This window comes from Passer domesticus, chromosome 8 (genome assembly GCF_036417665.1).
Source record: "Passer domesticus isolate bPasDom1 chromosome 8, bPasDom1.hap1, whole genome shotgun sequence".
Classification (NCBI taxonomy): Eukaryota; Metazoa; Chordata; class Aves; order Passeriformes; family Passeridae; genus Passer; species Passer domesticus.
In genome coordinates, this window is record NC_087481.1 from 50592353 (window position 1) to 50604013 (window position 11661).

At 50.2% G+C, this 11661-nt stretch overlaps 1 long non-coding RNA gene across 1 annotated transcript; it reads left to right on the forward strand.

Moving 5' to 3' along the window:
• Positions 1–6365: 6365 nt before the first annotated feature.
• On the forward strand, positions 6366–10178 carry LOC135306827 (uncharacterized). The gene is made up of 3 exons (XR_010367586.1): positions 6366–6497; positions 6599–6746; positions 6858–10178. It is a non-coding gene; the product is annotated as an uncharacterized LOC135306827 (long non-coding RNA).
• The last annotated feature ends 1483 nt before the right edge of the window (positions 10179–11661 follow it).

Here is an 11661-nt window from a genome sequence, read left to right on the forward strand (position 1 = left end):
CACTTTTTTTTTTTCTGTGCCCTGGCAGCTGTTTGAATCCAGATATGAACAGTACCTGGTGCTGGGCAGTGTCTGGGTTTGGTTGTACCCATTCCTTTCAGGATTGATGCTCAGTTATTAATACTGGCTGCACCAGAGTGCAAAATTCCCAGACAAATAGGAAATGAGTCCTGACCTCCAGGTTCACAACCTAAAGAAAAAAACAGCAGCTTACCATTTGCAGACTTTTGCTATTGGCATGATTAGCAGAGCATCTCAGATGTAATGGTGTACCCTTCCCATCTGATCCTGTGTAATGCACCAAATCCTGTTGTCCTTAATGAGATTAAATGAGGATTTTTTTACTAGTTCACTGCCTTAGCCATTAGCAACTGTTGTGTGTCTCTAGGCAGTGATGTACCTTTGCAAGCCTGGACTAGTGTCTCTCTCAAAGCCATGATATTTGGCTTCTTCCTACTAAAATTATTTTTATAATTGCTCTTAAGCTCATTGGTACAATGCTTTGAAAGGCAGGTCTAAGTGTATACACCAAAGAGGCAAACAGAGACACTAAAGAGCTCAAAATCTCAGCAGCTGCTAGGTTTATAAGTAGTTCAGCTACCAACAACCCATTTTGCAGGGCCAGGTGAGTGTTAAAATCTGCAAGCTGCCCTCCCTCAGAGGGGGACCCTGCCACTGTAAGGAACAATTGCAGGTGCAGCACAATAGCTCATCACAAATTATTTTTTTCCAACTGGTAAAATTTGAACAGTGCTTTGCTGCCAAAATGTAGATGCCTCTTGTTAAGAAGAAGCAATCTAGAAAAGCCCCTGGTGGGAATTCCTAGTGGGGAAGGGAGATCAGTGCTCAGGGTTAAAGTTTCCACGTGCAGATGGAGAGCCCCGTGCTGACCGGCCCAGTGAGGGTTACAGCCACCCTGGTGATGGACAAATGCCATCCACCACAGCCACCCCGGGGACACTCTCTGTGCCCCCAGTCTGCTGCTGTTTGGGTGTACAATGTGTGCCCCTCTCACCTTTCCCGAGTGCCAGAAGGGACCCAGAGGTGTCCTGAGACACAAAGGTGAGTGCCAGCCCGCGCCGCCACCATCCCACTGTGCCGCGCAGGGAGGAGCGCTTCCTCTTGGACTGCAGCAGGTGAGCTGGGAGATGGCCCACAAAGCTCCCATTGTTCCACAGCCCGCCTTCAGCCACGGGTGTTTTGTTTGTCTGTTCTTCCCCTAACTGCTCACTTGGGAGCTGTCAAATAAAATCTCAATTAGCTCACTTAGGACGTGCGGGGCGGTGTGGGATGTGCTGGCAGGCAGCACTCCCTGGCAGGCAGAGATCCTCCATCCTCCATCCTCAATCCTCCATCCTCCATCCTCAATCCTCCATCCTCAACTCTCCATCCTCCATCCTGGATTCTCTATCCTCAACTCTCCATCCTCCATCCTCGCCGTGGGCAGGGAGGCAGGAAGGCAATGTGGGACCTGCTGCTCACACACAGCCCTGACCCAGGCATCGCTGGTACCCCAGCAGTTCCCATCCCAGACGAGGACAGCCACACCACCAGGGCACCCAGGCACGGGAGCACCTGTGGGGATACTCTCAAAACAGCTTGTGTCCAATACTCATGCTTTTTGGAGCTTTTATCTCATATGCAGCACAAGGCAGGTGCTGCAGTAATTGCCAGTCACAACAGGTGTTGCAACAGTGCTCTAAACCACCTTGAGAACATCCAGGGGAGAGGTTTTGTTCCTGTTTCACTGCCAGGCAGTTGCCAGCAGTCTGGCAACAGGGTAGATAGGTGCCTGTCTGTGGTTTTCAACATCAGCCTGTCCAAGGCAAGGCTAGTGCTTGGCCCCTCTCCTCCCCACCCTCAACTCCCATTGCATGTCCTGCTTGCCAGCCTGGCTCTGCTGCTGTGCTGCTGTGTGGGCAGTGGGCTCCTGTGGCTGGAAACCAGCTCTTTCAGACAAGGTTTGTTCCAGCTCACCCAGCAGGCTGCACAAACAGGGGTAACAATTGGCATAGGAAGATGCAGAGAGATGGGTTCAGGATCATCTGTTTTGGTAGCAGCCTTGATTTGGATCCATCACTGTGATCACTAGTCTCATGTCCATTGGTGATGCAGAAGCTGAGACTCAGACCAGCTCTCTCTGGCCCATTGTTTTGCTCGACTGGTGCTGAAAAAAGAGGGCTTGCCACCCAAACCTTCCCTCCCTTTCAGAAGCTGCTCTGAATATTCTATTCAGAGGCACAGTGACTAAGCCATTAAGCTTCTCACTGTATGTGAAAAGTCAAAATAAATTTAGTTTTTTACAAATACTGGTGCAATAAGAAAAAAAAAATATTTAAGTCTGATTATTTCCAAGACCAGAGCATGGGGCATGGGACAAATTTTTGACAGAGACTGGGACCAGGGCAGCTAAAAGAGTAACTCTTGTGGGTCACAGGACTAAACTGTCCTCAAATGCAAGAGGTGACATGGCCACAAGCCAGGGACAGTGGAAAAATAATTTCCCAGGAAGAGCAGCTCTGTGTTGCCCAGAGTGTGTATATGAATCCCAACACTCATGGGCACCACTGAGCTGTTAGGGGCTTGTGAGCAAACCCCATAATGTGTGTCTGCTGGTGAATGATATTGAGCAGCTTTTATTCCTGCACACTTCACTTATGTGGGAGCAAGGAATGTGGTGATAAAAAGGCTGGAATGATTTCAGTGCTGGATAGTTTCCATTAATATATTTCTCGTTATATAACGCTGCCATCACAGTACAAAACCCAGTAAGGTGCCTTTAGGAAGGTGGAACTTTTCTACATAGCTGCAATTAGGTAAGTGGGGCTGTAGAGCAGGCTGGGCTTGGATCAGACAATTTTTAATTGCACCGGATGTGTTTGGGCTATTGCATGGTATGAATTTCTTTGCCTTTAGGTTACAAGGCACCTCATAAATTAAAAGGTTGATGTTGTCAAATGCATGCCATTAGCACCCGGAGCAGATAATCCTTCCCATGGCCTCATCAGAGCCTATCTCAGGGCCTGTCTCCAGATAATGGCCTGGAAGAAGAACAATGGTGCTCCCAGCTCCCAGGGGCCTCCACTCTTCTGTTCTGTGCTTCAGAGAAGAAAAATTATCATTATCTGCATGGCTCAAGCTCTCTTTGAAATGCAGTTATTTTTTACTCATACACTCCCAAGTATTTTTTACATGATATCAGTGAGAAACTTGAAACCCCCTTTGAGAAGAGAAAGATTTCCTGCAGCCCTACTACTAAAGAAAATGGATAGATCAAGTAGTAAAGTTCAATGACTTACTTAGCGTTAAATAAGAAAGAGAATAATGAATTGGATTTTGTGTGCCTGGTTTTCCTCTGCAGGGAGCAGTCAGGCTAATGGATTTTCATTGCCTTGTGCTTCTGTTCATCAGCCTAGGTGAGTTCAAAACACTCCTGCCCTTTTATGTTCTCCTTTCCCTGCCCACTTGTCACAACTTCAAGCATTTGGAGATTAGCAAACACATAGGTTTGCTGCCATCAGCAGCATCTTGACTGGGGAGGAAAACACAGGGTTAACCCCCTGCACCCAGTGATGACTTTTGGCTGCATGGGCATCTGTATTTTATTCCTGGTAGCTGCAAGTAGACAATTCCTTACCTAGGGTGGACACTAGTTTCCTACTATTATGAATTCAGGCTGTAACGTCCTTCAAAAAAGACATTATTTCCCCACTGGGTTCACCAAATATTTGTTGGGTCTCCAAACCCTCCTCTTTGTTTAGAGGATTTGCCAAACATGCTGTAGGGCTTTTATTGGGGAAGGAAGGGAGGTGGCGGAGGAGGAAACTATTACAAAGCAATTTAACATAAACAACTTTCTCCTGTAAACTCCAGACACGGCTTGGCAGGGAAGAGGTTAAAGCTAGGGGGTGGATGGGGAGACTCATTAGGGCAAAGTAATAAATGGCAAATTGAAAAGCCCAGGGAGAGACACAGGGGAAGAGATGGGCTGACCCCAAATGGGACCCTAAAGGGACTCTCTGGCTTGCTGGAAGCCCTCTGCTGCTCTGACCTCAGGGTTTGGACCTGGTTCCTCCCTCAGCATGCCAAAGCTGGGGGATGCTCAGACAGAAATCCTGCAGAACTGATTGGGAGTCATATTTCAAAGGTGAACCTGAAAGGTTGCTACAGAGCCAGAAATTGCTACTTCCTGCCCCAAACCTTTGCTGGGTCTGCCAGCACTGCCCAGAGCCAGGGAGCTGCTCTCTGCCCACTTGGAGCAGGATTTCCGTTCTCCTACCAGCCTTGGTGCCTCAGGCTTTGTGGTCTGTTTTTGTCTGAGTGGGAAATGCATAATGACAAAGAGTTTAAACAACTTATGGTACAAGGAAACTCGCTGGAGTAAAGTACAGGACTCTAATTTGTTTCCAAGGAAGTGATGCACCCTCCAAAAGCACTCCCCTCAAGCACTGATACTGGAAGTGCAGATTAATTGCTGGCCATCCTCAATGCTGCCTTCAGCCCTCAGCTGGGCTGGTACTCAGCACAGTTGGATGCCTGAGGTTCAGGAAGGTCTGGCTGTGAGAGCTGTCCTGACTCTTGGTTTGCTTGTGTGGGTAATTCTGGTCTTCCCGGTGCTGGGGAAGGAAAACCCAGGAGCCACAAAAGCCACAGAGGAATTCTCTTGTTCTATTTCCAGCCCTGCTTTTTAAGACACAAAGGTTTTCAGAGCAGATGCATTTCTGAAGCTTATCTGTGTGAATATTTGACTGCTTATCCAAGCAGAACAAAAACCTTCAAACCTTCTGAGGTCTATCCATCAAGAGCCTTATCTCCCCATGTCACAATTTGGCTCCTGGCTGCTGCTGCTTGGAGCCTCCCACCACCAGCTTCCCATCTTCCCTCTCTGTGCTGCTCCACAGCCACCCTGTGGCCACAGACCCCCTGCCACTTCAGTGCTGGCCTCTGCACTGCATGCAGGAGCAGCAGGCTGTGCTGCTGCATGCTCTGCAGCCAGCCAGCATGCTGATGGGCCGCATTTGTGCTGCCGTGTCACACCCATGGTCTGCATCCCCCCAACACACACACAGGGTCTGGGATGTGGCCAGAGCAGAGCACACTGACTCTGCCTGGCCCCAAGGATGAGGAACATTTGCCTTTTTTTATGGGATATTAATGAAGCTTTGATAAAGGAGTCTCCTCTGTCTGAGGTTCCAAGACTGAAACATCCGAGGAGAATACTTCTGATCCTCTCCCACCTGGAAACTGCTGGTCCCCTCTGGCAGAGGCATCACTGATGTAGGGCTGCTAAGAGATCTCAAGGAGCACCTTAAAAACGCAGGCAGGCTCTACTCTTGTAGCTGAGCATGGTGCCTGAGCCATGGGAAGCACCAGGAGCATGGCAAGGACACAGGAGAGGCACCAGCATCATCAGCCATGTGGGAATTCCTGGCCAAGTTAAACAGCTGCACAGTCACACTTAGTGCCCAGTTTGTACCCCGTGTTACTGAGCTGTGCCAGGAGAGTCTCTGCAGTGCCCTGGGACTTTTCTTGCTTTGAAGCTGAGCTGGCACAAGAAGTTGTCTGCAGCCATCCTGTCAAAGCCATGGCCAAAAACAACAGGGTGAAGACTTTGGAAAGAGCCACCCATGCACAGTGTCACTGATTTAAGCTGGGGACCTGGCTGGCCCAGGGCTTGAGAACAGTCAGAGGCTGAGACCCTGTGCACCACGGTGGGGATCAGAGACCTCTGCTGCTGGTGCTGCCTGGGCTCAGCACAGATGTAGACAAGCTTCAGCATCAGGGTGGCTTTTCCAACAGGGACCATTTTCCTGTGGTCCTTTTCACAGGAGACTCTGATGTGTGGGTTGGTTTTGCTCTCCTCCCTGTGGTTTTAATTTTTTTCTCTGTTTTGATGGTCAGAGGAGCAAAGCTAATTCCCATCTCATATAAAACAATGAATTAGTCTCAATAACAAGAGGATAAATGTGCTTTTTATACTGTGGTGTATGATAAGCTATTTATAAATTTCATATCACTGCTGGATCATAGTCAGAGTTTAAAATAAAGTTTTAATTTAACCATAGCTTTCCAGTGTTGACAGATATGATAAATACTTTTTTTTTCTATAAAACCTAACTTCAGCAGTGTTTGGCAAAAATCATTAGAAGCTAAGGATAATTCCTGTGGGTTTTTTTGCTTTGTTTTTCTCCATGTTCCAGTGTTTAGTTTAATGTTACATTCCATTATAGAAAAAAAAAATTGTATCTGTGGTAATTTATTCTCCAAGGCCTCTGCTTAAGAGATGGAAGGATTTTCCTTGACCAATGGAAAGAGGTGTCAGCTCATTTAACAGAGGCCTTGGGGCAGCTGCAGCACCTCTCTGAGGCAGAACCAGCCCTCAGGGCACTGCTGCAAAGCCCACTGGCAATTTCACAGCGATTGAGCAAATCTTGGTATCTCAGGTGACCCCACAGGAGAGCCAAGAGGGCACAGGGGGTAGGTTTCATGTCTGGAAGGTGAGTTTGAAACACAAGTCCTCCATCTACAGGAGGGTTGAATTCCTGTTGCATCCACCGATGAGCTGAGTCCCTTCAACATTTTTCTGGCTCCTCTCCAGTTTTCCTGCTTCCCCATGCAAACAGCTCTGAGGAAGATGTCTCTTTCTGCAATCAATCATTTTCATTCTGCAGTAAATAGCTCTGACATCAGCTACCATTGTATTGTTGGTGTAAAGGCAGCACAACAGAGCCCTACCATATTGTGAGGTGAGTGGGTCAGATACTGTGCTGGAACAACAAAAACACAGGGATAGAATGTTGAGCAGGAAAAAAAAGCTTGTTTTTAAAGTGTTTTAAAGCTGCTGTCTGTCTTCTTAGCCCTGCAGTTTACAGCCCATACTTCTCACACTGCCTCCCTGACAGACAAACAAGAGATGAAGCTATTTGGAGAGCAAGCCTGTGCTCTGCAGACATGAAAACCCTGACACTCGTATCTATGTGGGCTGGCCTTTGTCTGTGAGGAGCTTGCAGGAGCTGAATATACCTAGGAAAGGGGCATGCAGAAGGGGAGAGAGGTCTTCTTCTGGTGGGCTGCCATGTCACTCAGGCTGCTTTCATGGAGATACCCAGGGGACACCGCTGATGCAGCCAGCTGTGATAATACTTTCAGTGGGAACAGGTGCTGGGGGATAATCCTGCTGTTTTTCCTGGTTATGGTTCTCTCCAGTCACTAAGACAGAGCAAACAGGATTATCACAGCAGCGACTCAGGAGGTGAAGGTTTTGGTGCTGCGTGCCTGGGGCTCTGGTGACATTTGTTTCCCAGGGAGGTGCTGGCTCTGCAGAGCGGCCTGTCCTGCTGGGGGCAGCCAGGTGGGCTGGGCTGGCTGCTCCCCAGGCTCTCACTCAGACCTCCTCAGGGATGAGGGCTGAATCCCAGATGGAAAGCTGCTGCTCTCTACAGCTCTCCCAGGAAGATGCCTTCCCCAGAATCCCAGACAGTGTGGGATGGAGACTGCCCAGCTCTGCATTGTCCCAAATCCTAGCAGGAGCTGGGGGAGGATGAGGGGTGGTAGCTCTGTTTGAGCTGCCAGATTTTCTCTAGCCAGGAAGGTTTGAGGCACTACAGACGCCCTGGGGACTCACAGTGACCCAGCCTGCCCTGACCCTGTGAAACTTCTCTGCCTGAAGCTGTAAGTGCAGGCTCATGCCTCCAGCAGACCTAAATGTATTGCCAGGTTTTGTTTTAAATCCCTGGTGTGCTGCACTCATCAATCCCCTCCCAGCCCAGCTCCACTGCTCTTAGACCAGCCTGCACCCTGGTGACTGTCCTTGCCATGCAAAGCCAATGCCTCTCTGCTCCCATTTCACCACCTTTTGCCCTGCTGATAACAACCTCTGACCCCCCCTATGATTCCCCTCTCCACCACGGAGGAAGAGCACGTGAGGTTCTTGGAATCAGCCTTCACAGCCTCTGTGCACAAACAACTGCTCCCCGCTGCTGGTTTGCTCCAGGACTTCCCTGAGCCCTGATTTCAGTATCAGCACAGCAATTGATCCTGGCTTCATGGTTCTGTGCCAATCTGGGCCCAAGGCTATTTTAAATGGAAAACTGCAAAATAAACATATGTGTACAGCATGTAGACACTGAACTGCAGGAGGAGGAACCAGGGACGTGCAGGGCTGTTAAAGCTCCAGCTTGCAGTTGTGCTGATAAGGCAGTTTCCAAGAAATTGCCCAGCCCTTAAATTCTAGAAGCTCTCTCTTCCCAGGTCAACAACCTTCTATGGACTCGATCCTGGTGTCACTCTACAAGCAAACACAGGCCAGGCTGGACCTTCTGCAGGTGGTACAAAAAAGAGACCCTGTATTTCTAAGAAGGGGTTCAGGCACCCTCTGGCATAGGAAACACACAATGAGAAGCACATTGGTAACTCTGGTAATTTGGGAAAGCACAAGAAAATGTGCTTCAACTTCACTCTTCTTCAGCCAAGCCTCCTCCTTGCCTGAGAGGGGATGAAGGTGGTGTTAGCTGAGCTGTGCTTCCCTGTGCCAGAAGTGGGCTGCAGTGCTGCCACACTTGGGCTCCCCCCAAGGTCTCCCCTCCTCTGGAGGAGCACCCCGTCAGCTCTGCACCCATGCTGCTCCAGCACCTGCTCCCCTGCAGCTCCACACCCTGCTTTTGGCCAGCCTTAACTTCAGACAGGAGCAAAGGCTCCTTGGAGAGCAGATTTTCCACAGCATCCCTCAGCTCTATTAGCAAAAATGTTCAGTGTGGCTCTAGTGGGAGCACAGGCAGGGCTGACTGGACCCAGTTTTTTGGCTCCCTCATTTCTCAGGGATATTTTAAAATATCTTATGCAGGTGCAGGAGTTGACACAACAGAGCATGCACCGTGTTAGAGTCTGTCCAGCTTGTGTGCAAACACCGCTAGTCCCCTTTTCAAACTCTTAGCAGTTGTTTCATAAACATAAAGTACTTCACTTAATTTCCAAACCACGTGGGGTTTCCTCAGCAGGGCCGGTGGTGGAGGACAGGGCACAGCCCCAGGGCCCTGCCAGGGCTGGCAGCAGAGCCAGGCAGAGGCTACCACCTGCTGGCCCCTCCTTGGGGAGTGCTCCTCAGCCCCTCTGCACGGTGCCACTCGCTGCCTGGCAGGAGCCCTGTGTGCATGGCACAAAGCCCTCTGGCCAGCCCTGTGTCGCTGACAGCTTCACATGCAAGCCCTGTGAGCAGGGAGGATGCTTACTCAGTAGCTTTGGGCACCTGACCTGTTTCTCGCTCATTTTATGTCTTCCAGAGCCTGTTTCTCTTCCTTGCTGACCCCACAGAACAGGGTCATCTTTCTGAGCTGAGGCAAATCGCTAACATTTTGCTGAATTGGGGAACCTGTTATTTCCCCATTGAAACTTGCTCCTGCCAAAAACCAAAATGATTCTTCCATCAGTCCATAGAAAGGGGAATACAATTCATGTGTATGGGATGGGCACATGGCTGAGTTTGTGTGGGATCCCACGCTTGCACAGGGAGTCTGGAAAGTCTTCATGGGAAACACCCCTGCATGTTCAGGGCTCTCCAGGGAGATGGTGGCAGTGTGTGGCCTCGGCTCTGCCATGCAGCGTCACCATGCACTGTGACCTGCAGTGCCACCCTGCAGAGCCACCCTGCAGTGTCACCATGCATTTGCACGGTGCAGTGTCACCATGCACTGTCACCTGCAGTGCCACCTTGCAGTGTCACTGTACAGTGTCACCATGGAGTGTCACCATGCACTGCCACCGTGCAGTGTCACCTGCAGTGCCACCTTGCAGTATCACTGTGCAGTGTCACCATGCACTGCCACCATGCAGTGTCACCTGCAGTGTCTCCCTGCAGGCAGCACTCACGAGCAGCCAGGTCAGGTCAGAGGGCTGCTGCATTTGTGGGGGTGCAGAGCCTGGCTGGGCAATCCAGGAAACCCAGGGTCGTGTTTGTCCCACTCAGATGAGTTCTGTAGCTGACCCCGATCCTGCAGCCTTGAGGGCACCTTTTCTGGATGGGCACTTTGTGGATCTTGCAGTTCTGAGCTCTCACTGCTGCCAGCTCCTCCAAGGGGCTCGTGATGTTGCAGCATGTGCTTTTCTGGGGCAGAGACTGGTTTTGCACCAAGCTCACTGAATGCCATTGACACAGTTTCTTGATTGAGCCTTTTATGTTTGAGCTGCTCTACCAAGCTGCCCTGAGCCTCGACAGTGCATGCTGACATGCACCTACAATGCATCAGGCTTCATCTTCCCAGTCAGCCAGGCTCTGGGAAAGTCACTGGAAGGACTCCAGTGGCTTTGAAATAGGAGTTGACTCATGCCCCATGAGATCAAAACAAAATGTCTCTGCATATGAAAAAATATTATAGAAACTGTATCATTCATGCACGAAAGCCTCACTTCAAGTTTATCATATAAAATACATAATATTGTAAATGGAAAGAAAAAATTACACAAGGCCTGGTGTGCATGAAAATTATTGGCATGTGAAAATATCTCTTCCCATAAACACAGCTGCGGTCTGGCACACAAGCAGGCATCCAAAATGAGGAATCTTGGTCCCTTTCTGCTCTTCTTCAAAACTCTCCCTTTCTGTAGCAGTAATTACTTTCTAGACTCATCCCTTGCATTGTCAAGAGTGAAGGCTTAGGATGGAGTGACCATGATGAGGCAGTGTGACAGGTATTTCAGGAGCTCACACACAGCAGCAGCCCCTGAGAGCGCTGCCTGGGACAGGGCTGGTGCTCAGAGCACCCATGGCCAGGCTGCAGCACTTGGCTCACTCAGCTCTTTGTGGGATGTCTGAGCCTGGGGTCAAATCCTGCCCCACTGGAGCTGGCCAGGATGTGGCCGTGGTGCTCAGCAGTGCAGATTCCCTGTGATTCCCTCAGCCCACACCTGCAGCTTGATCACATTCCAGCAAGAGCTGAGTGCCATGGTCCAGGGAGCAGGATTTAGCATATCACCTTGAGGAAACGAGCAGAGAATGGTTCTGCAGCAACAGCAAAAGTAACTGAGGGAAAAAATGAATTAATGTGGGTATTAACCAGCAATTTGTCATACAGCCTCTAGAGTCAGCTTCTGATGATGTGAAGTGTGCTGGGAAAAGCAGTGGATGCCTCTGTACCTCCTCTGGCTTCTGTGAAGCTCTTCAGCCCTGGGAGCAGGTGGATACCACCAAGCCTGTTTACTGCTCAGCAAAGGGAGAAGCCAGGATGAACACAACAGCTGCTGCTGCTGTCCCACCTCTGTGCAGGGGCATGGGGCAGCCTGCAGCTCAGCCTTTCCCTCTGTGCCATGCTTCCCTCCCTGGTGGGAGCAGCAGGAGCTGGCTGAGGGCACTGCAGAGGTTCTGCCTGTCCCCTCCTGGGCTGGACCTGACACACTCTGCAGTGCCTCAGTGTCCCCTCCCTGTGACACCCCTGTGGCAGAAGGATCCCAGCACACACCCTCCAGCAGCTGGGCCTGAATGTAAACACACTCAAGACTCCAACAGCCCAGAGAGCCAAGTGAAATGGCCCACCTGCACCATTTGTCCACTATTGCCACCAGGTGACCCATTTTGTCCCCAGAGCACATGCAGCTCAGCACAGCTGGCCACGCTCTGCCAGCCCATCACCGACCCCCAAGCTTGCAGAGAAGAGCTGTGAGATGGCTGAT